General features: G+C 42.1%; 1 protein-coding gene and 1 pseudogene across 2 annotated transcripts in view; both read left to right on the top strand.

Annotated features, from left to right (window-relative positions):
• The window catches only part of RERE (arginine-glutamic acid dipeptide (RE) repeats), a 542,692-nt gene that overhangs the window by 3,822 nt on the left and 511,106 nt on the right, over nt 1-27,764 (top strand). The window contains exon 2 of one of the 2 annotated variants that reach the window (XM_011981508.1): nt 25,240-25,424. The exons of the other annotated variant lie outside the window; for it this stretch is intronic. The gene's annotated coding sequence lies outside the window, so the exon portion shown is untranslated. The remainder of the gene's footprint in view (nt 1-25,239; nt 25,425-27,764) is intronic. 2 annotated transcript variants of the gene reach the window in all.
• LOC105540913 overlaps nt 26,459-27,764 on the top strand; it is a 21,767-nt pseudogene continuing 20,461 nt past the window's right edge.

The raw sequence follows: 27,764 nt of genomic DNA, 5'->3' as shown, positions 1-27,764 counted from the left end.
TGACTAAATTATTGGCTGAAACTGGAAGAGAAGGAAGTCAAGGACTGGAACTGTGAATTTCTTGAATGTTTGTGGATTTCGGGGTGCTGGGGGGAGGACTTTATTATTAAAGTATCATTTTCTCTTTAGGGGGGAGATTTCCTCTTTGTGCTCCCAATCTCTAGTTCTCAGCTGTATGTGATTACAGAATTAGGAAACCCAAAGTCATTTGCAGCAGAATGGAATTCTTACTATCTTGTTTTAGTTCTGCTCTCTGAAGGAGGGTGGCTTCTATTTATCATTAATTTTTAAGGTGATGGAAGGATTCGTAGTTTTACATAGGATAATGTATGTATGTGTGTCTGTTGGAAAGGGGGAAAAGTATTGCAGGCTTCCTTTGAAACTGGTTGCTTGAGAAGTTGTTGAAAGGAAAACAAAATGATTCATTGTTGAATTGTCATTTTCCTCTGTCTCTTTTCCAAGGTTTGCTTACAATTTTTCTGGATTACAGACTTCAAACATTGATTTCAGCAAAATGTGTCCTTGAGAAATTGGGTGCTTTAAATGTTTCAGTATGTGTTGCTATTTTAAGGTACATTTAGAAAGTAGTTTTGTATGAATCCTGAAATAGCCTTCTTCAAAGCAATTTTTTAAACGCCAAAAAAGCTAACTAGTAAGAGGACGAACTTGGTGAATTAGAAAACAGACATTTTAATATAGCAGGAATTGATGCACCGAAGATTTGAGACAGTTTTCATAATTGCTTTCCATTTAAAGAGGGACCTTTTTGTCTAGTGTACACTGGTCTCTTTAGTCTCAGTCTGTTGGGGGAGGGGAGAGAAGCTGGATCTATACTATAATAAAATCATCTTTGGGTTGATATTTTGTTCCATGGATTTGCTTGTTGAGTTAATACTACTGTAAATTATCAACCAGTTTTGATTTTGATGGCCTGGGATGGGTGGAAAACTGGCTTGCAGCTCTCCCTGTTGTTGTTGAGGTCGAAGGGAAAAGAGGCAGAGGCAGACAGACACACACATACACGCACACACACACATACACACACAGTACCAAGCTGAGGGCTCATTGTTCTTCCATACACACGTTCATTCTCTCTCTCCCATATTTGGGACTAGGTTTGCACAGACAAACACAGCTCTTTTTGGGAGAGAAGAGAGAAGATGGGGGAAGGGAGGGTGCTTTTCTGTTTCAGCTTTCTTCCACCCATCTCATGCCTGGCCTTTTTTGCAACCTTGTGAGGCAGAAGAGTGCATTGGAAACTAAAGGACACCCAAAAACGTGTTCAGAGACTCCTCTTCTCTCTGCCTCCCTTTCTTCCCTTTGCAGCTGGTTTCTGCTGCTCTTTCTTTTTTGTGTATGTAAAGATAAAATCCCTCTTTATATGTTGTGGCCTTATGTTCAGCTCTCATTGCTTTCGTATTTCTCATTGACCCTGATTTTGTTGGGGACAGTGATTTGTTCACTTGACTCTTAGTAGTGAATGTGAGCAGAGTCTTTCTAGGTAGAAATAGATTTTATTGGTTAATATTATAAAGATTGTGTTGAGGTTAATATTTAGCAAGATGATGTTTGCATGTTTTTAGTGGTGTAATGTGTCAGGTTTCCTGGCAATTGAGCTGTCAATGTTGTTTTTGTAAATAAGGGTTAAAAGAAAAGATCTGGCTTTCTGTTTGGGGGCTCCTTTGAATACTGGACAGGGAATAGGCTAGTCCACCTGCGGTAAACCCAGCTGTGGCCCAAGGATGGAGGTTGGTGTGAATACATGTGGGTTGCAGAATAGCACCTTCTGCTGGTTAATTGCTTGAAAAGACCCAGACGAAGAGGATGGGGGAGGGGATTAACGGCTGAGGCTTAATGATTTTCTTTTAAGCACAGTTGTTGTGCCTTTCTGCAAATGCCACTTCCCCGAGCTGCTAATACAGATGTCCTTTGACAGGCACGGTTGCATTGAGGCATTATTATGTTATTGGTTGTGCCTCGACATTAATTTGTTCTGTTACCAGAAGTATTTACACTTTGTGACTTCCCAGGACTCCTTTGAATTGATACCTTCTCATCTTTTATGAGACAATTTCTCTTGAAATATTACACAAGAGGGTTTATTTCTGTTCCCAGTATTGGAAACCATATACACCAGCAGTCTTTTAAAAAAGTTTTTAGTATCATTAATAAAAAATCAAACCTACTCTATGGAAAGTAAAGTTGTAGCACTGGACAGAGGTTTTTCTCGAGATTTAACCCAGGTAGAGGGGTAGAGGAGGAGTTGAGGGAGGGAGATCTCACTAAAATCGGCAGTTTTGCAAATGTAGTAGCCTTGCATTGCAGTAGTGTTGTTTTCAGTAGTCTTATAAAGTCTGATAGGGTGACTTATTGTGTGGATTAGATAAAAAAAAAAATAAAATTGGAAGCCAGAGAAAATGTGAAATGAGGGTGTACACGGATTAACATACAAGAAGGTCGAATTGCTGCCCGAAGGCTTGTAAACTAAGGTACAGTTTCAGAGATAATCTGCTTAATAAATGTCTCAAAAGAATTTTTATTTTCACAAATCCTAACCCATCTCAGTTGTTCTAATGTAATGAACTATTAGAGAGTTTTGCAGTGGTAAAGGGGACTGGGTGTGTAGGATAAACATCTGTTCCAGACTGACTGCTTCTAGAAATGTGACTTCTGATTCACTTTACTTTCAGAACTTCAAGAGTGATCTCTAAAGTTGTGTATTTTTTACAATGAAACGTGAACAGTTCAAATGTATTATTTTCTCAGTGGGAATAGATTCAGGGGATTTCAGTTCAATGTATTCTGCATCAGTGGTTTGTCACAAGGAAACTAGAACTGAGAACCAATTCACGACAGAAAGATAATCCAAATCAAGAAATAAAATGTACCAGTTGCCTTTTCAACTTTGATTTACTGGTCAGTCAAAAAAGCTTTTAAAAAATAGGACAGTAAGGCCTAGTGTGGTGGCTCACGCCTGTAATCCCAGCACTTTGGGAGGCCAAGGTGAGTGGACCACTTGATGTCAGGAGTTGGAGACCAGCCTGGCCAACACGGTGAAACCTTGTCTCTACTAAAAATACAAAAATTAGCTTGGCACTTTGGTGCGTGGCTGTAATCCCAGCTACTTGAAGGGCTGAGGCACGATAATTGCTTGATCTCAGAGGCAGAGATTGTAGGGAGCTGAGATCGGCACCACTGCACTCCATCCTGGGTGACAGAGCGAGACTCTGTCTCAAAAAAAAAAAAAAAAAGAAAAATAGGACAGTAAACGCTGTCAGGTCCTGAAATAATTATGTGTAATATTGAACAGATACTGAACAGAAATGTGCCAGGTGCTGTAAAAACACACATATAAGAATATAATCTGTGCCCTTCTAAAAACCTGTACATGCTGAGTATGATAATGGATTTAGTAAGCATTCATTACTTAAAAATTAGTTTCAAATCTCAGTGATCAAAAAAAATGTAAGTAGTAAAATAAGTTGGACATACGAAGTTCTTTTGGGAGTAGTATGCTTTCCTAGTAAACTACTTTTGGCAGCTACTTTTGCAGTTGATTTAAAGGTTAAGATAGCAGAAAATTCAAATGTTTAAGTGAGTCATTAGTGTAACCTAGCTGTGAACTTTGTTACACACACACACACGCACACACACACACAGACATCCTGAAAGAAAAACTGTTGTTTTACATAATCAGTTTCTGATAATGCTGTGCTCTAGTTAATCACAGGATTTCTTTTTTTACTACTAGGAATTCCTCTTGAATCATATTTAAGTGATTGTTGAATCATATTTGTGTGATTGGTATCCTGATAATTATTCTGGAGTTGAAACTTTCCTTGTCCTATTTAAGTGTGATTTTGCTGAGCCTGTTGGCTTATGTTTGGTTTCTTGTCTAACAGAGTTATAGTTGGTGTGTTTTTTTTTTTTTTAAATAATGGAGGAGAAATGAACATTTTAAATATGTGTTAGAACATTGTTAAGATTGCATAGACCAATTTAATGAACATTTGAACACAAGTAACTCAAGCTCAAATACTAAATACATTTACTAGCTTCGAGTTTGGGTTGGAATTGTGATTTGTATGGCTAACTTGTTGGTGTGCCAAGTAATATAAGATATACTGTGTGTCTGTACATTAGGTAACTAGGTCAGAGAGTACAGTTAATATAAGATGCTTTTTTTTTTTTTTTATAAAGTGACCTGTTTGTGCCAGTGTAAAATTATTATTGTTATTATTTTTTGAGACGGAGCTCGCTCTGTCGCCCAGGCTGGAGTGCGATGGCACGATCTCGGCTCTTTGCAACCTTGCCTCCCAGGTTCAAACAATTCTCCTGCCTCATTCTCCTGAGTAGCTGGGATTACAGATGTGTGCCACCACACCTGGCTAATTTTTGTATTTTTAGTACAGATGGGGTTTTACCATGTTGGCTAGGCTGGTCTTGAACTCCTGACCTCAAGTGATCCACCCACCTTGGCTTCCTAAAGGGCTGGGATTACAGGCGCGAACCACTGTGCATGGCATATTTTTAATTGGTAAAATTTGCCAGTGTGTCAGCAAGTGTGAGCAATATGTTTAACTGTGAAAATTTTCCTTATATGGTTAGGTTATAAAAGGATGTGACCTGTAATTCATAAACCACTCGGTATTTGAGGAATCCTCATAGCCTATTTGTCTTGGGTTTTTGCATCGGAAGTCGAAGCCATGGGTTATATCTTAATTTTAAAGTAGTTATACACATGACTTTTAAGGACTTTGGTTAGGCTGTTTTTCATTGCAAGGAACAGGAAGTCTTCCAAGTCATCTCAAGTTGGGGAAAAGTAGAACAGAAATTTAAGCCATACGAGTCAGGCCTCACCTAGGAACAAAAACCCCGGTTCCGCAGTGCCTCATACATACTGGAATACTATCAGGGATATGGATCCCACCCAGCTTTAGCAACCAGATGCCTTGTTGCCTCCTCAGCAGGAAGAGTTTGTGGCGCCTTACCCTAGTGCCACGGCCCTGTATATGAGTGTCCAGGCTGTGTGTTGCAATAAATATACCACCCTAAGGGGGACAGTATTGACATTGTTGGCCTGGACTAACCTTAAAAGAGAGCTTGTGAGGAAGCATGGCTGTGCAGCATCTTTAGACAGTCCTGAAGCAGCAGGGCAGAGCTCCTGCTACAAAAACCCATTCTAGCTCACACAGCCATGCACACATTCAGCAGAGCATGCATGGACACATTCATTGGCACCTACATATGTTCCCTAGGCTCCCAGAAGTCTAATTCTTTTTTGAGAGAGGGTCTTGTTCTATTGTTCAGGCTGGAGTGCAGTGGCATGAGCATGGCTCACTGCAGCCTTGAACTCCTGGGCTCAAGTTATCCTCCCTCCTTGGCCTCCCGAGTAGCTGGGACTGGGACTAGAGGTGTGCACCACTACACCTGGCTAATTACATTTTTGTAGAAATCAAGTCTTGCCATGTTGCCCAGGCTGGTCTTGAAGTCCTAGGCTCAAGTGATCCTCCCACCTTGGCCACTCAAAGTGCTAGGATTACAGTTGTGAGCCACCATGCCCAGCCAAAGGTCTGATTCTTTGACCTTCTTCCTGCTTCTAGGGTGGGGAGCAAGGGAGTACAGTGATGGAGGCACTCAGTGTGTGTGGGGTGAGTACAGTTCAGGGGGAGTGTGAGCAGATGAGCGTGTTTGTTTGTTTGAACTGCCTGGGGAGGCACTGGAAATCTTCTCTGGCAGGACCTGGCTATGCTGGGAAAGTATATCCACCCAAGTGGATTCTAGGCATGAGCCACTGCGCCTGGCGGCTATTGTTGATTTTGATAGCTTATTCTAACAGCTTATTTTCCTTCAGGAGACTTCATTGTCATAACTCATAGTCAGTTATGATCCTTTTTTTTAGGTGGTATCATTTTATTACATTTGTCTTATTCTCCTTTTATTTTCTGTGACTCTGCCATCCACCTGCCTATCTACCTGCCTACCCAAGTCAGTGTTTCCCAAACTGTATTTATGGCTTACTAATATGCTGCAAGTACTTTAAGTATGAGGTGAAATACGTTTATAATGCACATGAGCTCTTTAAAGCCTCAGAAACATTTTATACTATAGAGGGTTTTTGTTTTTCATTTTCCTCCCTTACCCCAAAGAATACCTGTTTCTTTCTCATGAGATACTCATGGGATAGATACTGCTATTCTAGTTTAATAGAACAATTTGAGATGCACCTGTAAAATTACTTTTTTTTTAAATTTAAATTTAAGTTTTTTGAGGAAAGGTCTTGCTCTGTCATCCAGTCTGGAGTGCAGTGGTACAATCTCTGCTCACTGCAGCCTTGAACCCCCGGGCTCAAATGATCCTCCTGCCTCAGCCTCCCGAGTAGCTGGGATCATAGGCATGCGCCACCACACCCAGCTAATTTTTATATTTTTTGTAGAGACAGAGTTTTGCCATGTTGCCCAGGCTGGTCTTGAACTTCTCAGCTGAAGTGATCTACCCTCATTGGTGTCCCAAAGTGTTGGGATTACAGGCATGAGCCACTATGTCCCGATTTATTTCATTTAAAAATAACTTTAGGCTCACACCTGTAATCCCAGCACTTTGGGAGGCTGAGACAGGCGGGTCACCTGAGGTCAGGAATTCAAGACCAGCCTGACCAACATGGTGAAACCCCGTCTCTACAAAAATAAATTAGCCGGGCATGATAGCGGATACCTATAATCCCAGCTACTTAGGAGGCTGAGGTGGAAGAATCGCTTGAACCAGGGAGGCGGATGTTGCAGTGAGCAGAGATTGTGCCACTGCACTCCAGCCTGGGGAACAGAGTGAGACTCTTATTTCAAAAAAAAAAAAAAAAAAAAAAAACCTTTAAAAATGTTTATATTATTTTGTTTGAAGGGAGGAGTATCAAATAATTTTTTTTTGCAGGGAGGAGTATCAAATAATTTGATTTATTAAATTTAATTAATTAGCTAAATAATTACTTTAGAGACAAGGTCTCAGTGTCCAGCTCAAACTGGAGTGCAGTGGCATGATCACAGCTCACTGCAACCTTGACCTCCCAGGCTCAAGTTATTCCCCCATCTCAGCTCCCTGTGTAGCTGAGACTACAGGCACATGCCGCCACACCTGGCTAAAAAAGTTGTTGTTGTTGTAGTGATGGTGTCTTGTTATGTTGCCCAGGCTGGTCTCAAACTCCTGGACTGAATCATCCTCCTGCCTTGGTCTCCCAGTGTTGGGATTATAGGCATGAGCCACCAATCCCAGTCTGGATTTATTTTAAAACTGCCACAGTAGTTCAAAGGAGAGAGATGTGACATTTAAAAAATGTTTTTCCCCTTGATTAGTTAGTTCTTAATACCTTGAAGCAATGCTTTGCTTTGACTGGAACATAGTTGCTGGTTCTTAGAGGAGAGTGACATGACCAAAACCTCATGTTATTCATCTTCCCGATCTGTGTTGAGATAGCTTTCATTTCCTACCTTCTTTCTGTTCTTACATCAGATTTAATCTGTTTCATTTAAAACTGTGCTCATGGCCAGGTGCGGTGGTTCATGCCTGTAATCCCAACACTTTGGGAGGCCCATGTGGGCAGATCACCCTAGGTCAGGAGTTTGAGACCATCCTGGCCAACCAACATGGTTAAACCCCATCTCTACTAAAAATACAAAAATTAGCTGGATCTGGTGGTGGGTGCCTGTAGCCCCAGCTACTCAGGAGTCTGAGGCAGGAGAATCTCTAGAACCTGGGAGGCAGAGGTTGCAGTGAGCCGAGATTGCGACACTGCACTCTAGTCTGGGCGACAGAGTGAGACTCTGTCAACAACAACAACAACAACAACAACAACAAACTGCTCAGGACACAGTGCCTGAAGTTTTTTTGGTTTGGCCACTTCTATTTCCTACCACTTAAATACCTTTTCTTCAGTTCTTGTTATAACCCTCTCACTCATTTGATCACTTCATATCTTGTATTAATGTTATTACTTCCATTTATATTTTAGAGCTAATTATGTTCTCTTTATTAGATTATACATCTCTTGAAGGCAGAAAGTTTTCCTTTGGCTACAGCAGTGTGTGTGCTCACGCTTAGAATTAGATGGATTCTGAAAAACACATTTTATTGACTCTAAGATGCCATCATTTGTAAAATGCACTATTATTTTATATACTGCTAAGAATGAAAAAAATGCTGCCAGTTAACCTCTGTGAGACCTTTCCTAATTCCGGTGGTATACAAATGTAAAACAAACATTATGAGTCTTAGAGTCATTGAAATATGGTCCATCTATTTAGGCTGACTTTCTTTTCACAACTGTCTGTTCCCTGGAAAGCATGTCTGAAGAAAGATTTTAAAGCAGATTATTTTCTTTCATAGAAACAGTATGATAGGTTGCGTTCTTGCCTAAGGATTTAGCATGAAAAATCTTAGCTACAGCCAACAGAGATGCTACCATAAACCTGAAGTAATTATAGTTAAACTATGTTCTAGTTCCTATGGAGTAGGTATAATTATTATGTATTTTGGTTTGTAATATATGTTGTATATCTATAATATACACAAATACTACCCTACTGTAGGATCATTTTGATCTAAAATGTGCTGGGTTTATGTTAAATATTGATGTTCTTCATGATTCTATCCATTAACTTCTCCCTCAGTACTACTTTTTTTTTTTTTTTTTTTTTTTTTAAAGACAAAGTCCCACTCTGTTGCCCAGGCTGGAGTGCAGTGATGTGATCTCAGCTCACTGCAAGCTCCGCCTCCTGGGTTCACGCCACTCTCCTGCCTCAGCCTCCCGAGTAGCTGGGACTACAGGCACCCACCACCACGCCCAGCTAATTTTTTGTATTTTTTAGTAGAGACGGGGTTTCACCATGTTAGCCAGGATGGTCTTGATCTCCTGACCTCATGATCCGCCCGCCTTGGCCTCCCAAAGTGCTGTGATTACAGCTGTGAGTCGCCGCACCCAGCCCTTCCTCAGTACTTCTTTAACACCAGTTTGGTCCAGCCTAGAAGTTTGAAAATCTCTCTCTTGAGATGCAGATCTGTGTTGTCTTTTGCCTCCTTGAATATCTTTTTGGCCCTAAGTTTCAGAACTTACCAAGATGTAGTATTTGTCTGCCATTAACCATTATGCTGTTGCAGAAAAGTTGTTAAGAGCTCTAGACTCAATCTGCAGCCCACTGCTTATTAACTCTGTGACTTCAGGCAGGTTATTTACCTTTCTGGGTCTCAGTTTCCTCCTCTGTAAAATAGAGATAATAATACTCATGGGTTTGTTGTGAGGACCAAAGTAATTAATTCATATAAAGTATTTTAAAAAGTCCCTGGCACATAGTAAATGGTCAATAAATATTAGCCTGTTTTTATTATTATTGTTATTGTCATCCAGAGATCTAGCTTTGCAGTATGTTCTCTTTGTTATTTATAATAATCAGGAGATCTGCGGGAGACAATGGGTGAACACCAGATGGTTTGAATAAATTCTCTCTGAGGTATCAATTCTAAAATGTTTGCTATTCCTTGATATAGGAAATGCTAAAAAACAGTATGTGATTAAATACCAAGTGAATAGAGTAATAGTGCAGTTTGAAGTTTGGGGTGTTAATAAATGATCAGAATGTCATGGCTTAGCTGTTCCTCTTATTTATTATGTTCCTGAAGGAATGTTTGTTTTAGACAAGGTCTTGCTCTGCTGCTGAGGTTCTGGAGTGCAGTGAGTGGTGCATGATCACGGCTCACTGTAGCCTCGACCTTGAGGGTCCAAGTGATTCTCCCACCTCAGCCTCCCAAAGTGCTGGGATTACAGGTGTGACTCACCACGCCTGGCCTCTGAAGGAGATTTATGTAAGTAGAACAATGGCAAGTGGGAAATTAGAAGCGTTACTTTATTATTAATTTGGGCTTTTGGCCAAAATACCAGCGTAAATTTGTGTAGTAAACAGGGTGAGAGCATATTACTTAAGCTCCAGGACTAGTCAAGGGCTCTCTCATCCTCCTCAATTTCACTGTCTTACTACTCTTTGGTTGATGGCTTTGCAGAAGACCCGACGATTAGTGTTTTAGAGTGTGTAAGAGTGAAATGACCAAGAACAAGAACGCAAACTCTTACATGTATATGACTTTTTTTCTGTCTTGCACTTGAATCAAGATTTGTGTGACTTTTAATCTTCGTTGATCTTCATACTTGTAAACAGGGTTCAATCAGTATTGTGGACTCTTGACCCAATCAGATTAGTGTTCCATCCTCTTAGAGCGATTCAAGAAGGAAGGCGATTGAGGGAGAGAGCAAGACATCTTGTTGGTCTGGCTTCAAATCTCTAGTGAGGTTGATGTAATGGCCTGTGAGGAATAACTAAAAATATTTGGCTATCTACCGAAGCAATCCTACCTTCTGACATTTTTCAGGATAGTCCCTGGGACTGCGGGGGTGGGGGGTGGCGGAACTGCAAAGTATTTTTCAAATTTAAGGATAAGGCTACATGTGGTGGCTCACAACTGTAATCCTAGTGCTTTGGGAGGTCAAGGCAGGAGGATCACTTGAGACCAGGAGTTTGAGACCAACCTGGGCAATGTAACAAGACCCCCGTCTCTGTCAAAAAAATTAAAAATTAACCAGGTGTAGTAACACATGCCTATAGTCCTAACTACTTAGGAGGCTGAGGTGGGAGGATTGTTTGAGCCTACAAGGTCAAGGCTGCAATGAACCAAGATGGTGCCATTGCTCTTCAGCCTGGGAGACAGAGTGAGATCCTGTCACAACAACAGAATTTAAGGATAAGAGAACCCCATAAGGTACAATTAGGGAAAGATATCTTGTGATAAATAAGATTTGCCGTGTGGAGAACTGACCCACCATCAATGATGGCTGCTATGGCATTTTGGTAAGATGCCGATGCTAATTTTGGTAACAGCAGTGTCATCTTTGGGGAATATGGTTATGTGTGATTATATTAGCAGAGCAAAGCTGAAGTCTAGTCATATTGTACTCTCATATTGTAGCCTGAAGCAAGAATATGACAGCAGGGGAGTGATGAACTTGGAGGCTAGAGAAGAGGGAGGCAGAGGGTTTCACTCAGCTTCTACAACCTTGGCTGCATTGATGCTGGCTTGTCAGCTCCTGTAGGAAGAGGCCTGTCATCTGCTTTGGTCACTTCAGTGCACCTTTCATGCGAGGAGTATAGTAGGCATTCATTTGTTAAATGAATGAATAATGTTACCGTATGGTATTATTGAGGTAGAGATAAGGGAGATTTGGCTTAATCGCTTGACCCCAAGGCATACTTAGGAAATTGTTACTATTATTTTTTGAGACGGAGTCTCCCTCTGTCACCAGGCTGGATGATCTCGGCTCACTGCAACCTCTGCCTCCCGAGCTCAAGCGATTCTCCTGTCTCAGCCTCCCAAGTAGCTGGGATTACAGGCGATCACCACCATGCCTGGCTAAATTTTGTATTTTTAGTAGAGATGGGGCTTTGCCATGTTGGCCAGGCTGGTCTTGATCTCCTGACCTCCGGTGATCCGCCCACCTCTGCCTCCTAAAGTGCTGGGGGATTATAGGTGTGAGCCACTGCGTCTGGCCAAAAAATTATTGATAATAACAATTTTATACCTCAAATATAGTGTAGAAAAAAACATTTTAGAGCTTAGTTATTTGAATCATCAAAAATAAGTTTGTTGGCCGGATGCAGTGGCTCACGCCTATAATCCCAGCACTTTGGGAGGCTGATATGGGTGGATTGCCTGAGGTCAGGAGTTTGAGACCAACCTGGCCAACATGATGAAACCCCGTCTCTACTAAAAATACAAAAATTAGCCGGGCGTGGTGGCGAACGCTTGTAATCTCAGCTACTTGGGAGACTGAGACAGGAGAATCTCTTGAACCTGGGAGGCAGAGGTTGCAGTGAGCTGAAATTGCACCATTGTACTCCAGCCTGGAAAGCAAGTGTGAAATTCCATCTCAAAAAAAAAGTTTGTTTATTTATTTATTTTTGTTTTGTTTTGAGATGGAGTCTCACTCCTGTTGCCCAGGCTGGAGTGCAATGGTGCGATCTCGGCTCACTGCAACCTCTGCCTCCCAGGTTCAAGCGATTCTCCTGCCTTAGCCTTCTGAGTAGCTGGGACTACAGGCACACACCACCATGCCCGACTAATTTTTGTATTTTTTTTTTTTTTTTGAGTTGGATTCTCACTCTTATCACCCAGGCTAGAGCACAATGGTGCAGTCTCTGCTCACTGCAACCTCCGCCTCCTGAATTCAGGTGATTCTCCTGTGTCGGCCTCTCGAGTAGCTGGGACTACAGGCGCCAGCCACGATGCCTGGCTAATTTTTGTATTTTTAGTAGAGGTGAGGTTTCACCATGTTGACCAGGCTGGTCTGGTACTCCTGACCTCAAGTGATCCACCCGCCTCAGCCTCCCAAAGTGCTGGGATTACAGGTGAGAGCCACCGCACCTGGCTTAATTTTTGTATTTTTAATAGAGATGGGGTTTCATCATATTGGCTAGGCTGGTCTGGAACTCCTGACCTCAGGCGATCTACCCACCTCAGATTCCCAAAGTGCTGGGGTTACAGGCATGAGCTGTCACGCCTGGCCCCCCAAAATGAGTTTATTTTAATCCTAGTAAGTTTAAAATGTGTATTCAAAATTATTTAATAGCTGAACATGGTGGCGGGCATCTGTAATCCCAGCTACTCAGGAGCCAGGACAATCGCTTGAACCTGGGAGGCTGAGGTTGCAGGGAGCCACGGCACTGCAACCTGGATGACAGAGCAAGACTCTGGCTCAAAACAAACAAACAAACCAAAGCAAAGATAAAAAATCATTTGAAAGAGTAAAATTTAATAAATATAGTAGTCTTTCTCTATAATTTTGCCTTGTTTTAGATAGGATTAGATTCAGCAGTGAGTAGTAGAAACCAAAAATAACAATGGCTTGAACAAGATAGAAGTTACCTTTCTTTCATGTATCTCATAGGCAGTCCTACACCAGTATGGTACCTTCATGCTCATTAGGGGACCCAGCCTTCAACATGTAACTCTTTCCTTTTAGTCAAAGGTGGCTTCTCCACTTTCTCACATTAGTTCTACATTCTGACCAGCAGGAAGGAGGAAAAGGCAGAAGCTGGGCATGCCCCCATCTTGTGAAGATACTTTCCAGGAATTGTACATATCGCTTCTGCTATGTCCCTTCGATTATAACAAGGTCACATATAACTGCAAGAGAAGCTGGAATGTATATTCTGTACTGGAAATTCCTATGTGCCTAGTCAAGAATCAGGAGTTCTCTTACTTTGGAAGGAGGGAAGAATTAGTATTGCACTACATCTGGCAGTTTGTGCCATAAATGCCAGTGGAATGGCTAATGTAGTATTAACACATTTGATAATTTGACAGTATTGTTTGTAATCCTTCAGTGTTATTTGTAAGAATAACCCCCCACCTCCAGTTCAGTATTCAGTATAGAATTTTCACTAAAATTTGTCTTGATCTAACTATGGCTTCAGATTTTTATTGCTGGATAAATTTTCTAACAAGATGAACTGCCTTCTGATTTGAACATTCTGATCTTGGTAGCATAATCTGTCATGTGTACATATATATATTTTATGTGATTCATTATTGTAGGAATAATTACTGAAATTTCCTAAGTTGTTATATACTTAGGATTATACACATATGATTAAAGAGCTTGTTGAGACTTAATTTTTAACATCTATAAACTGGAAAAATGTGCATACATGTTGTTTCTATTAATATATTGAGAAAAGTTTTCATTAATATTCGTATTCCTTAAGAAATTTAGCTTTATAAAACATCTACATGTTTCTTACATATTTTGGTTGGAATGGCTTAGCACCTTTGTTTGCATAGCTTAGTGAGAATTTAGTCTTTGTGGAATCCTTAAACACTTTTGATGCCACAAAAACTTTAGTTGGCTGGGCACAGTGGCACATGCCTGTAATCCCAGCACTTTGTGTGGCTGAGGCAGGCAGATCACTTGAGCCCAAGAATTTGAGACCAGCCTGGACAACATGGCAAAACCCAGTCTTTCTGGAAAAAACAAACAAACAAAAAAACAAAAGCCAGGCATGGTGGTGTGCACCTGTAGTCTCAGCTACTCGGGATGCCGAGGAGGGAGAATTGATTTAGCCTGGGAGGTCAAGGCTGCAGTGTGCTGTGATTCAGCCACTGCACTTCAGTCTGGGCAACAGAATGAGACTCTGTCTCAAAAAAACAAAAAAACAGACCACCCTCCCCTCCAAAACTTTAGTAACTTGGGGTTATATGTAGACTTGGAATATTTATTCTGTAATGGTTCTGATAATGAACAGTGAACTTCTTTTTTTTAAAATTTATTTATTTATTTTTTTATTTTTGAGATGGAATCTCACTCTGTCCCCAGGCTGGAGTACAGTGGCACAATCTTGGCTCACTGCAACCTCCGCCTCCCGGGTTCAAGCGATTCTCCTGCCTCAGCCTCCCGAGTAGCTGGGACTACAGGCACGTGCCACCATGCCCAGCTAATTTTTGTGTTTTTGGTAGAGACGGGGTTTCACCATGTTGGCCAGGATGGTCTTGATCTCTTGACCTCGTGATCCTCCCGCCTCAGCCTCTCAAAGTGCTGGGATTACAGGTGTTAAGTCACTGCGCCCGGTCGAACAGTGACTTCTTTTCACAGCTCAGATAGCTTTAGTTTCATACAGTTTATCTTTCCATGTATTGAGTGTCATATTTTGTTTGCCTCAGCATATAAACTGTGCAATTGTATAATTGTCATAAATAAACTTACTTTAAAATATAATTTGTAAATTCTTTTCGTCAACTTAGACCTAATGTTCTGAATGTGTTAAGAAGTTATAGTGTCCAAGGACTTCTTAGAATCCATAGTTGCCTTTTCTGGAGGCATACCAGGGCCCTGGGCAGCTGGATGGAGAGGGAGGGATCTTACCTTTTGTACTTTCCTTATATAGCATTTGTTGCAGGTAAACAAGACCTAATTCAAATGAATGCATAATAAAAGCCTGTTTTTTTTTGCCCCTTTCTTTTTATTATATGCTTTAGTGAAATAATGAGTTTAATTAATGTAGCAGAATAGGGCATACAAAATGATCAAGACAGAGATTGTACCCTTGATGATTTTCTCACTAATGGGAAAGATGAGACATGTACACAACTGAGTACTAGGTAGAAGAAAGTGCCTCCAGAGGTGTTGCTACTATGGTTTAAGAAAGAGAATCAGCTCTGGATGGGGGCATTAGGGAAGATCTGGTGTAGGAGCTGGTGTTTCACCTGTGTTTTGAAGGATTGGCAGGATTTGGACATGTGATAAGTAGCTAAGAGGATTTCAGGCAGGAAATTGCATGAAGTAAAGGCACAGAGCCTGGAAAGCTTGGGAAATGGTGAGTACTTTTGCTGCTTCTATGATGGGGATTATTAAATTGTGTTTCGATTTTCTTTTTTAAAAAGATATCTTTTAAAATGTTCTATAGCAGATGCAGGCAGGCATAGTTTTTTCAACTCGGGTAATTTGTGTTTGAAGCTGTAGCTGGTAGCTGTTCAGATCACAGAGTAAGAGCATTTTGGAGAGGGAGTCCTTGGGACTGGTTTCTCAAAGAAGGAACAGACTGGTTTGACCAGAACCATAGAGCGTTGGAAAGATAGGTTGGGATCATAGCATAGGCAGATTCAACACCAGAGTTAAATGATTTTATTTGATAGCTTCATGTGTTCAAATGAAATACAAATTGTAATTATAAAATTAATATATACTCATTGTAATCACTTTCACACAATTTAGTATTCCTCCAGATATTTTCCATGCATATATAAGCACACTGTACATAGCATCTTGAATTTAAAAAAATTCCAAACATATATTTTTCAATTCAATGCTTATAACTCAGGTTTGTTTTTGAAAACAGCTGCATAATTGGACACTGTATGGATGTATACTTCACTTTTCCCATTGATGGATGGTTAAATTGTCTCAGACTGGTTTGCATCCTCATATCTGTACTGTTGTACAATTATACAAGTATGTGTATAGGATAAGCTCTTAAGTGGAGTTGCTGAATCAGTGGGTTATATTTACTTTTTATTTTGAAAGCTGTAAATAAATTGCCCCCAAAGATTTGCCTGTGTACACACAGAATATTTTAGGGTTTTGATTTCCTTCTCACCAACCCTGGATATTGTAAAATTTCATAATCTTTGTTAATCTGATAGGTAGAAATGTGTACAGTGCTATTATCTTTTTATTTAAAAACTTTTTTTTTTTGGCTGGGCATGGTGGCTCACACCTGTAATCCCAGTACTTTGGGAAGCTAAGGTGGGCGGATCACCTGAGGTTGGGAGTTTGAGACCAGCCTGACCAACATGGAGAAACCCCGTCTCTACTAAAATTACAAAATTAGCCTGGTGTGGTGGCGCATGCCTGTAATCCTAACTACTTGGAAGGCTGAGGCAGGAGAATCGCTTGAAACTGGGAGGTGGAGGTTGTGGTGATCCGAGATTGTGCCATTGCTTTCCAGCCTGGGCAACAAGAGCAAAACTCTGTCTCAAACAAAAAAGAACAATTTTTTTTGAGACAGGGTCTTGCTTTGTCGTCCAGGTTGGAGTGCAGTGGTGTGATCATTGCTCACTGCAGCCTCGATCTCCTGGGCTCAAGCGATCTTCCCATCTCAACCCCCCCAAGTAGCTGAGGCTACAGGAATGCACTACCATACCTGGCTAATTTGTGTATTTTTTGTAGAAACAGGGTTTTACCATTGCTCAGGCTGGTCTCGAACTCCTGGACTCAAGCACTCCACTTACCTCAGCCTCCCAAAGTGCTAGGATTACGGGCGTAAGCCACCAGGCCTGGCCTTAAAATTTTTTTGAGACTGAGTCTTGCTGTATTGCCCAGGCTGGAGTGCGGTGGTGCAATCTTGGCTCACTGCAACCTGTGGCTCCCAAATTCAAGCAGTTCTGCCTCAGCCTCCCTAGTAGCTGGGACTATAGGTGTGCACCATCACGCCCCGCTAATTTTTGTGTTTTTAGTAGAGATAGGGTTTCACTATGTTGGCCACGCTGGTCTCGAACTCCGGACGTCAAGCGATCACCTGCCTTGGCCTCCCAAAGTTCTGGGATTACAGGCCTGAGCCACCGCGTCCGGCCCTTAAAAAGTGTTTTTAGAGACAGAATCTCTGTTTCTCAGGCTGGAGTGAGGTGGTGCAGTCATAGCTCACTGCAGCCTCTAATTCTTGGGCTCAAGTGATCCTCCTGAGTAGCTGGGACTACAGGTGTGTACTACAGTGCCTGGCTCCTGCAATATCATTTGAATTTGCATTTCTTTGACCATGAATGAAGTTGATGATCTTTTCATATATCAGAATTTTAAGATACACTTTTGTGTTCTCTCAGTCATAGAGACAGGTGGTTTATGTTATATGGAGTACTTTGTTCTGAGTGTAATTTATTTTTAAAACACATTTAAATAAAAGCTTCATTGAGATCAGTCACATGCTGTAAAATTTACTCTTTAAAGACTGCGATTTCTGGATTTTAGTCATTTAATTAATTTATTTTATTTTATTTTTTGACATAGAGTCTTGCTCTATAGCCCATGCTGGAGTGCAGTGGTGTGATCATGGCTCACTGCAGGGGTGTCCAATCTTTTGGCTTCCCTGGGCCACGTTGGAAGAAGAAGAAATGTCTTGGGCCATACATAAAATACAGCAACACTGGCCAGGCGCGGTGGCTCACGCCTGTAATCCCAGCACTTTGGGAGGCTGAGGCGGGTAGATCACCTGAGGTCAGAAGTTCGAGACCAGTCGTCTGGCCAACATGGTGAAACCTCATCTTTACTAAAAGTACAAAAATTGGCTGGACGTGGTGGCAGATTCCTGTAATCCCAACTACTTGAGGGGCTGAGGCAGGGAGAATTGCTTGAACTCGGGAGGTGGAGGTTGCAGTGAGCCCAAATTGTGCCACTGCACTCCAGCCTGGGTGACAGAGCGAGACTCCGTCTTAAAAAAAAGCAAAAAAACCAAAACCAAAACAAAACATTAACACTAACAATAGCTGATGAGCTAAAAATAAAAAAATCACAAAAAAACTCATAACGTTTTAAGAAAGTTTACAAATTTGTTTTGGACCTCATTCAAACCTGTCCTGGGCTGTGGGTTGGACAAACTTGACTTACTGCATCCTCAAATTCCTGGTCTCAGGTGATCCTCCTGTTTAAGCCTCCTCCTGAGTATCTGGGATTACAGGTGCATGTCACCATGCCTGGCTAATTTTGATTTTAATTTAATTAATTAAAATATTTAATAACCTAAATGAAACATCTAAAACCACAGCTTCTGGAAGAACTGCTTGTTCTTGACTGTCTTGTACCTCTCTTTGAACTTGACCCTGGCCTCTCGTTAGCCTTGCATTTAAGAGCAGCGTCTCTGAAGATATCCTTGTTGATGAGAGTTTTCTGCAAGGGGATATCCACAGAACACCTTGTGAGCATGAGATGATTGTAGTTACAAACTTTCACAGAAGACTTGATCTTTGGTTGGGCATGGTGTGCTCACGCATGTAATCCCGGCACTTTGGGAGGCCAAGGCTGGTGGGTCACCTGAGGTCAGGAGTTCGAGACCAGCCTGGCCAACATGATGAAACCCCGTCTCTACTGAAAAAAACAGAAATTAACAGGGCATAGTGGCATGCGCCCGTGGTCCCAGCTACTCAGGAGGCTGAGGCAGGAGAATCACTTGAACCCGGGAGGCAGAGGTTGCAGTGAGTTGAGGTCTGCCATTGGACTCCAGCCTGGGTAATGAGCTAAACTCCATCTCAAAACAAAAACAAAAACAAAAACAAAAAGGCTGGATGCAGTGGCTCACGCCTGTAATCCTGGCACTTTGGGGGGCCGAGGCGGGTGGATCACCTGAGATTGGGAGTTTGAGACCAGCCTGTCTAACATGGTGAAACCCCATCTCTACTAAAAATACAAAAATTAGCTGGGTGTGGTGATGCACGTCTGTAATCCTAGTTACTCAGGAGGCTGAGGCAGGAGAATCGCTTGAAACCCAGGAGGTGGAGGTTGCAGCCAAGATTGTGCCACTGCACTCCAGCCTGGGCGACAGAGCAAGACTCCATCTCAACAACAACAACAACAACAACAAAAAAGACTTGATCTTTGACTCTTCTTCATCTTCTTCTTGCCCACAACAGCTGTCAGTTTGCGGGAATAGTGGTCAAATCCAGCCACCAGAGCATGGCTGTGAGGGCGATCTGAGGTGCCATCATCAATGTTCTTCATGATGATATCTTTGCTTCCTGAGTAGCATGTGGCATAGCGTCTGGCCAGAACAGCACCACTTTCATGAACTTGCCCATTTTTACAGCAGCCACCCAGGCCTACAGCAGAAAGCCTGGGTAATTTTTTTTTTTTTTGAGACAGAGTCTTGCTCTATCACTCAGGCTGTTGTGCAGTGGCAGAATCTTGGCTCACTGCAATCTCTGTCCCCCAGCTGGGTTCGAGCAATTCTCTAGCCTCAGCCTCCTGGGTAGCTGGGATTACAGGCGCTTGCCACCATGCTTGGCTAATTTTTTTGTATTTTTAGTAGAGACTGGGTTTCGCCCTGTTGGCCAGGCTTGTCTCTAACTCCTGACCTCAGGTGATCCACCTGCCTTAGCCTCCCAAAGTGCTAGGATTACAGGCGTGAGCCACTGCACCCCGCCTAATTTTTAAATTTTTTATGTAAGTGGGGTCTTGCTATGTTTCCCAGGTTGGTTTCAAACTCCAGGCCTCAAGCGATCCTCCCACCTTAGCCTTCCAAAGTGTCGGGATTACAGGAATGAGCCACTGCACCCGGCCTAGTCATTTATTTTAAAATTGAGTGCCAACCATTGTCTTATTATTTGTAGTAAATGCCTGTTAGGCTGAACTTGAAGTTCTCTCTTTCTTCATTCAGCATGTAGGCCCCAAATTTGAAATGAGAAAGTGCAACTTTTCCTGTTATTTTTCCAGTTAGAGGCTTCTCTTACTAGAGACTGCAGTCAGGTACCTGGATTCTGAAATGGAGTTAATGTGACAACTGCTTTGGAATCTCAGTGCTTTCGTACTGGATGGGGAGTGATTTCTTTTAAATAACATGTAGTTGAAACTGATTTCCAACTGCAGGAGGTGATATAAACTCTGACTTTTTTGGAAAATGTTTTAAATATAAAATCTGAAATGAAAAAGGCTTTAAAGTAAAAAGATTTTAAAATATGGTAAGTGCTTTAAATTTAGTAAGTCAGTTTTTCAGGTGGGTGATTCAACTGCTTTCTAGTTAATCTGGTCATTTTTTATTCCAGAGATTTCTTAATATGTCTACTAAAGCATGTGTGTGTTTACGGTAAGATGACTAAATTGCTTCACTTTAAGAACAATAACGATAGGCCGGGCCCGGTGGCTCACGCCTGTAATCCCAGCACTTTGGGAGGCCGAGACGGGCGGATCATGGGGTCAGGAGATCGAGACCATCCTGGCTAACACGGTGAAACCCCGTCTCTACTAAAAATACAAAAACTAGCTGGGCATGTGGTGGGCGCCTGTAGTCCCAGCTACTCGGGAGGCTGAGGCAGGAGAATGGTGTGAACCCAGGAGGCAGAGCTTGCAGTGAGCTGAGATCGCGCCACTATACTCCAGCCTGGGCGACAGAGCGAGCCTCCGTCTAAAAAAAAAAAAAAAAAGAACAATAATGATCTGGTGTGTATTTTTATTTTGTGATTCATTCTGATTTTTTTTTTTTTTTTTTTAGACGGAGTCTTACTCTGTCACCCAGGCTGGAGTGCAGTGGTGCGATCTTAGCTCACTGCAACCTCCACCTCCCAGGTTCAAGTAATTCTCCTGTCACCCAGTTATTTTTAAAGCATACCAATAATTTGCTTGACTGATTTGTTTTGAGTTAAAACAACTGTTAATTTTTTTCTAGGGTCTCCCTGTGTTGCCCAGGCTGGTCTTGAACTCCTGGCCTCAAGTGATCCTCCTGCCTCTGGCTCCCAAAGTGCTGGGATTACAGCATGAGCCCCACTGTTCCTGGCCTTGGCGGATTTTTTTTTTTTTTTTTTTGAGGAAACTAGTTCTGCCTTCCAGCATTGGCTTCCATCTATTGGGTCCTCTGATAGCCCTTGTCTGTTGCCCAGGGATGATTACAGACTAGTAGGTCTTATCACTGGCTAAGTCTGTGAACCTCATCTGTATTGTTTCACTTGGGAGAAGATGTCAACAGAGGTTCATAGAAGATGGTTTTCTGTTGATTTTGATAGAGCTAAATGTATTGTTTCCTTCCTTTTGCTTTTGTATGTATTTAAACGTTCAGTTTCCTGTTCTTTGTAGTAAAATATTCCTAAAATTGTGGTTCTCTGTATTTTAACCCTTCGTATTTCATCATTTTTCTATAGTTTTATGCCTTTTCTGTTTGGAAAGTCATTTTTAATTGGCTTGCTTTTAGTCATTTAAATTACAATATCAGGCTGAAGTTAGTGGTTTATCTTAATTGATGGTTACAAATCAAACTCCTTGTTCTACTCTTTCCCTCTTCTCACTACTGTATTTGACTAGTCTAAAAAAAAAAAAATTGCAGTATCTCCTCTTTTTCCCTCTTGACATCCTTTTTTTAATTCCTAATTTTTTCATGTCTTAAGTTTTTTTCCTACCTTAAAGTCCCTTGGCCTTTTAGTTGTAGTTTTGATTAAAGTGGATTTTTTCTTGGGCTTTTAATTAGATTTTCTTTTCCTTCAGCTCTTCATAGGGAGATTGAAGATGATGCTGATTGACACTGGGTCAGTGGCCTGATTACTTAGAATGAGACTGTGAACATTGAGTGGCTTGAATATAGCATTTAACTTAGCCTGTGGATGTTTCCACTTCCACTTGAAGGCTATTTCCTGGCTTAGAGGCACTGTCCTGAAAAATAATAAAATGAATATAAATTAAACAACCCGTGTATTCTTGTGTAGTGCCCATTGGAATCAAGATGAGATCTGAGATCTGGGTGGCCTATGGGGGAATACTATTTATAACTCTAGAAACAATATTTTGCTAAGAGATATGTTTATTACATTGGAGAGAGCTCTCCAAGTATTTAAAACATACTTTGTATGTGCTACATAATTCCTGGTTTTTTTTTTTTTTTTTTTTTTTTTGAGACGGGGTTTCGCTCTTGTTGCCCAGGCTGGAGTGCAATGGTGTGATCTCGGCTCACTGCAACCTCCGCCTCCTAGGTTCAAGCGATTCTCCTGCCTCAACCTCCCAAGTAGTTGGGATTACAGGCATGTACCACCACGCCCAGCTAATTTTGTATTTTTGGTGGAGATGGGGTTTCTCCATGTTAGTCAGGCTGGTCTCGAACTCCCAACCTCAGATGATCTGCCCACCTTGGCCTCCCAAAGGGCTGGGGTTACAGGCGTGAGCCACCACACCAGGCCATGTAATTCCTGTTTCTTCTGGCTTCACTAAAATGTCCTGAACTGTGATAGCCTCTGTGCATAAGAAAAATAAACCATGACTCCTGGTTGGCATGAGAAGACCTAGAGTCCACTTCCACCTGAACTGTGGGCTTGAAGTATGATTATGTGCCCTACTTCCTTAGCTGTCACATAGGGGCAGTAGTACATAAACTGAAGTGAACAAATAGATACGGAAATCCCTTGAAAATATAAAAGTGCATGCTGGGCATGTGGCATGTATCTATAGTTCCAGCTACTTGGAAGGCGGAGGCCAGAGGGTCGCTTTGGCCCAGGAGTTTGAGGCTAGCCTGGGCAACATAGAAAACTTTGTCTCTTTAAAAAAAGAAAAAAAAAAGGGGCCGGGGGCGGTGGCTCACACCTGTAATCCCAGCACTTTGGGAGGCTGAGGCAGGTGGGTCACAAAGCCAGGAGTTTGAGACCAGCCTAGCCAACACGGTGAAACCCTGTCTCTACTAAAAACACAAAAATTACCCTGGCATGGTGGCGGGCACCTGTAATCCCAGCTACTTGGGAGGCTGAGACAGGAGAATCACCTGAACCTGGGAGGTGGAGGTTTCAGTGAGTCAAGATTGCACCACTGCACTCCAGCCTGAGCGACAGAGCAAGACTCTGTCTCGGGGGGAAAAAAAGACAACCTGGGTAACATAGGGAGACCCTGTCTTTACAGAAATAATAAGAAATATTAGCTGGGTGTGATGGTGCATTCCTGTGGTTCCAGCTACTTGGGAGGCTATGATGGGATGATCACCTGAACCTGGGAAGTTGAGGCTGCAGTGTGACATGATGGCGCCACTGCACTCCAACCTGGGTGACAGCCGTCCTCACCTCAGCCATCCCTCCCGCCCCACCTTCTGGCAGTAGCTGGGACTAAAAGTGCATGTCACCACACCTGGCCAACTTTTTTGTTTTGTTTTGTTAAAGATGGGGTATTGCCATGTTGCCCAGGCTGGTTTTGAATTTTTGGGCTTATGCAATCCACCCACCTTGGTCTCCCAAAGTGCAGGGATTACAGGCATGAGCCATCTTGCTGGGCCACCTTTTTCTTCTCTTTTAACAAATTCAGCAATTTTTCAGTCCCAGAAATTTGTAAGTATATTGTTTGTGGAAAAATACATTGGGAATGTCATCAAAAGATGGTTTCTATTAGGAATGGGAACAACTAGCAGTTTTCCCTGCTACCTCAACAATCACAGGTCCAGGACCCTTTAATATAAAGATGTAGAGAGAGCCAGAATTAGCTCTAAGTTCCTGAAATGATTTCAGAGGCCCTTTTTTTTTGAATACGAAGTCTCACTCTGTTGCCCAGGCTGGAGTGCAGTGGCACGATCTTGGGTCACTACAAGCTCTGCCTCCGGAGTTCATGCCATTCTCCTGCCTCAGCTTCCCGAGTAGCTGGGACTACAGGTGCCTGCCACCAGGCCAGCTATTTTTTTTGTATTTAGTAGAGGTGGAGTTTCACTGTGTGTTAGTCAGGATGGTCTCAATCTCCTGACCTCGTGATCCTCCCTCCTTGGCCTCCCAAGGTGCTGGGATGACAGGTGTCATCGCACCTGCCCTCAAATTGTTTATTCCAGTTTAATCATTAAGGAAATAAGCTCTGAAGAGTCAAAGAGTAACTTGTAATTAGAACAGTTAATATGGGTCCTTTCTTTCTCCCCGCTAAACTGTTCTGACTCAGAATTTACCTGGTTAAGTGCCTCTTCCCATGAGAAGTTAATATAATTTAGGTTTTCTCACTTTTGGTTTGGTTATTTGGCATTAGTTTCTTCCTGTAGGAAGTGGCCATATTTTTACCGCTTCTTAGGAGAATATAGGTGCTGACAAATTCCTTGCATCCCCAAGTGCATTTTACTTGGGTCTTAACCTCCTTGCAGTTTTCTGGGATGCTGATTGCCAGCCTTGTTGATGTGGGACTGGCTTTGAAATCCAGGACATCTTTTGAGGATATCAAAGTACTATAAAGGATGGAAATGTTAAGGTTGCAAAATGCTTGGAGAGTATCACATGCTGTTGATATGCTTACTGTAGTGATTTCTGAGCCTTGGAAATTTAGGCCTTTGATATAGCTGTCATGAAGGTGAGCCTCAGCCCCGTCTGTGAATTTCTCCAGAATCATTCAGTTTAGACTCCCAGTATCAAAATAGATCCTTCTTTCTTTTCTTTTTTCTTTTTTTTTGAGACGGAGTCTCATTCTGTCTCCCAGGCTAGAGTGCCGTGGCGCGATCTCAGCTCACTGCAACCTCTGCCTCCCGGGTTCTAGCGATTCTCCTGCCTCAGCCTCCCAAGTAGCTGAGATTACAGGCGCCTGCCACCATGCCCAGCTAATTTTTGTATTTGTAGTAGAAACGGGGTTTCACCATGTTGGCCAGGCTGGTCTCAAACTCCTGACCTCAAGTGATCCACCCACCTCGGCCTCCCAAAGTGCTGAGATTACAAGTGTGAGCCACTGTACCCGGCCTCCCTGCTTCTTTATGTTCCACCATCCTCCCATCCTCGCAGCTTCTTTAAACCTTCCTAATGTTGAGAAACATACCCGATGTAAGACACCATTAAAAAGAATCCAGCATTTGGGGGAGGTGTTAGGGAGTTGAATGTTGCTAAAGCACCAAGGAGAGAGGAGTTTGACCTATTTTGAGCTCATCTGTGACACCTGTTTCGTTTAGAAAACGCTAATGACACTAGTTGGCAGAGCTGCTTTTTTGAAGTTGTTTCATTTAGACACAGTGATAGTCATCTGTCTTCTTTTAGGAGGTGATTGTCTAGGAGTAACTATATGTGCAGTCAGCACCGTGTCACAACCACCGTGGGATCCACTTACAGAGAAGATTTGTGGAGAGCTTCAGCCTGTTTATGGTGTTTCTGAGAAAGGAATTGTGGCCATTTGGTATAATTCTGGACAGAAGACTTCTTGTTTGTATTACATTGAATTAGAGGTCAGTATTTGAAATTTTCTCTTTGAGTGGCTATTATAAGAGGATCCCGTAAGAATTGATTATTGTGAAATTAGCCAACTACATAGTGTATTTCAAAGATAAGGTAAACTGTTGGACTTGTGATTACCTGGTTTCTGGTATGAATTACTGAACTTACGTTTGTTTTTATGTACATAGATAAAACTATGTGCTTGATGCTCTTTCAATTATAAACTTAATGGGTTATGAGAATTTATAACTTGGGCTTCATTAAGTGAAGGCCAGGCACTCTTATACTTTATCTTTTTTTTTTTTTTTTCTTCTTCTTTTGAGACAGAGTCTTGCTTTGTTGCCCAGGCTGGACTGGTGCAATCATAGTTCACTGCAGCCTTGACCTCCTGGGCTCAAGCGATCCTCCCACCTCGGCCTCCCAGAGTATTAGGAGTACAGGTGTGAGCTGTCATGCCCGGCTTAATTTATCTTTCTTTGTTAAGCTTCACCTATTCTGTTGATGATAAGTTCTGGGAGATGATGGTGTCCTTTACTTGTCTTTAAATGGTTTCTGACAAGTTTTCTTTTTTTTTTTTTTTAAAGACGGAATCTCACTCTGTCACCCAGGCTGGAGTGTAGTAGCTGGATCTCAGCTCACTGCAAGCTCCGCCTCCTGGGTTTATGCCATTCTCCTGCCTCAGCCTCCCGAGTAGCTGGGACTACAGGCGCCCGCCACCTCGCCCGGCTAGTTTTTTGTATTTTTTAGTAGAGACGGGATTTCACCGTGTTAGCCAGGATAGTCTCGATCTCCTGACCTCGTGATCTGCCCCTCTCGGCCTCCCAAAGTGCTGGGATTACAGGCTTGAGCCACCACGCCCGGCCAAGTTTTCTATTAGTATTTTCTACTTTTGTTTGACTCTAAGAGAGTTACAGGTTTGAAACTAATGTCTACTGCCTCTCCCTCTTCTTCTCCTGTGATTCCTATGGGTGCCTGGGAGCTATGTGTTTAGTTTGAAAAGAAGAGATTTCAGAATAATCATGCTTGCCATATACTTACACTGATCATGAACAGTAAAATGTATTCTGAAAGTATGGACCAGTTGCTTAGTAAGTGAAGTGTAACTTGTTACAGAAATGATGTGTAATTTCAGGTCATGTTTTCTAGGAAGCTGCTGTCATCCAAGTCTCCCTTTCTCTGGGCAGTTAGCTGTTAATAAGGGATTATCTGAGTGACATTTTGAGCTTGCCCATTCATTTGGCAGTATTTTATTTTTTTAGTGTCTCTTGGAAGATACAATGCTAGGCATTGGGGATATAAAAATGAGTAAGATGTGCCCCTACCCTCCTGGAAGTCATGACGAAAAGTGGGGAACAGATATGAAAAAAAAAACCCACTGAAATGTAGACTGAAAGAACTGTAGTAATAGTAGAAACATGATGCTTCAACAACCTAGAGAGTCATTAAGTGTGCATATACCTTGGGCATCTGCATAGCAGTTAGGGAGTTAACAAGTTGGTGTTTATCTTGGCAGACCACCTTCAGGCAGCTACCTTTATTGTGGATGTGTGACTTCATGTAACTTGAGTGGGATTTTCCATGTTATTAATAGTTCCTAGGGAGTAGAGAGTAAATCTCTTCTTGGAAGAGGTTGTATTCTCCTGGATCCAAAATACCTTTCTGTGTATTTTGTTGTCTTTTAAGAATGTTCTCTCAGATGTTATATAAATAATTTCATCTTTTCTGAGTCCCTTCTTTGGAAAAGGAGTTCTTGCCAAATGAAAGGGACACAGTATTTGGTTTTTCAGTTCATTCTGAAACCCCTGCCACCCTATCTCCCGAAAGAAGTAAAGCCTGGGCTGGGTGCGGTGGCTCATGCCTGTAATCCCAGCATTTTGGGAGGCCGAGGTAGGTGGATCACTTGAGGTCAGTAGTTTGAGACCAGCCTGGCCAACATGGCCAAACCCCATCTCTACTAAAAATACAAAAAAATCTAGCTGGGCATGGTGGCGCATGCCTATAATCCCAGCTACTCGGGAGGCTGAGGTACGAGAATTGCTTGAACCTGGGAGGTGGAGATTGCAGTGAGCCGAGATCGTGCCACTGCACTGCAGCCTGGATAAAGAGCAAGACTCTGTAAGTAAAGCCCGACCTTTTTTCTTCCTAGAGAATGGCTTAGTTTATTTCTGGATTTGAAAAAATGTAAAAATAATTCATTAGCATCTTTTAAACTGACACAGGGATTACCTTGGAGCTTTATTTTTTTTATTTATTTATTTATTTTTTGAGACGGAGTCTCGCTCTGTCGCCCAAGCTGGAGTGCAGTGGCCGGATCTCAGCTCACTGCAAGCTCCGCCGCCCGAGTTTACGCC

The sequence above is a fragment of the Mandrillus leucophaeus genome, unplaced genomic scaffold (genome assembly GCF_000951045.1).
Source record: "Mandrillus leucophaeus isolate KB7577 unplaced genomic scaffold, Mleu.le_1.0 Scaffold105, whole genome shotgun sequence".
NCBI classification, from domain to species: Eukaryota; Metazoa; Chordata; class Mammalia; order Primates; family Cercopithecidae; genus Mandrillus; species Mandrillus leucophaeus.
Note: the sequence above shows the minus strand (reverse complement) of the source record. Positions and strands in the feature narration are given on the sequence as shown.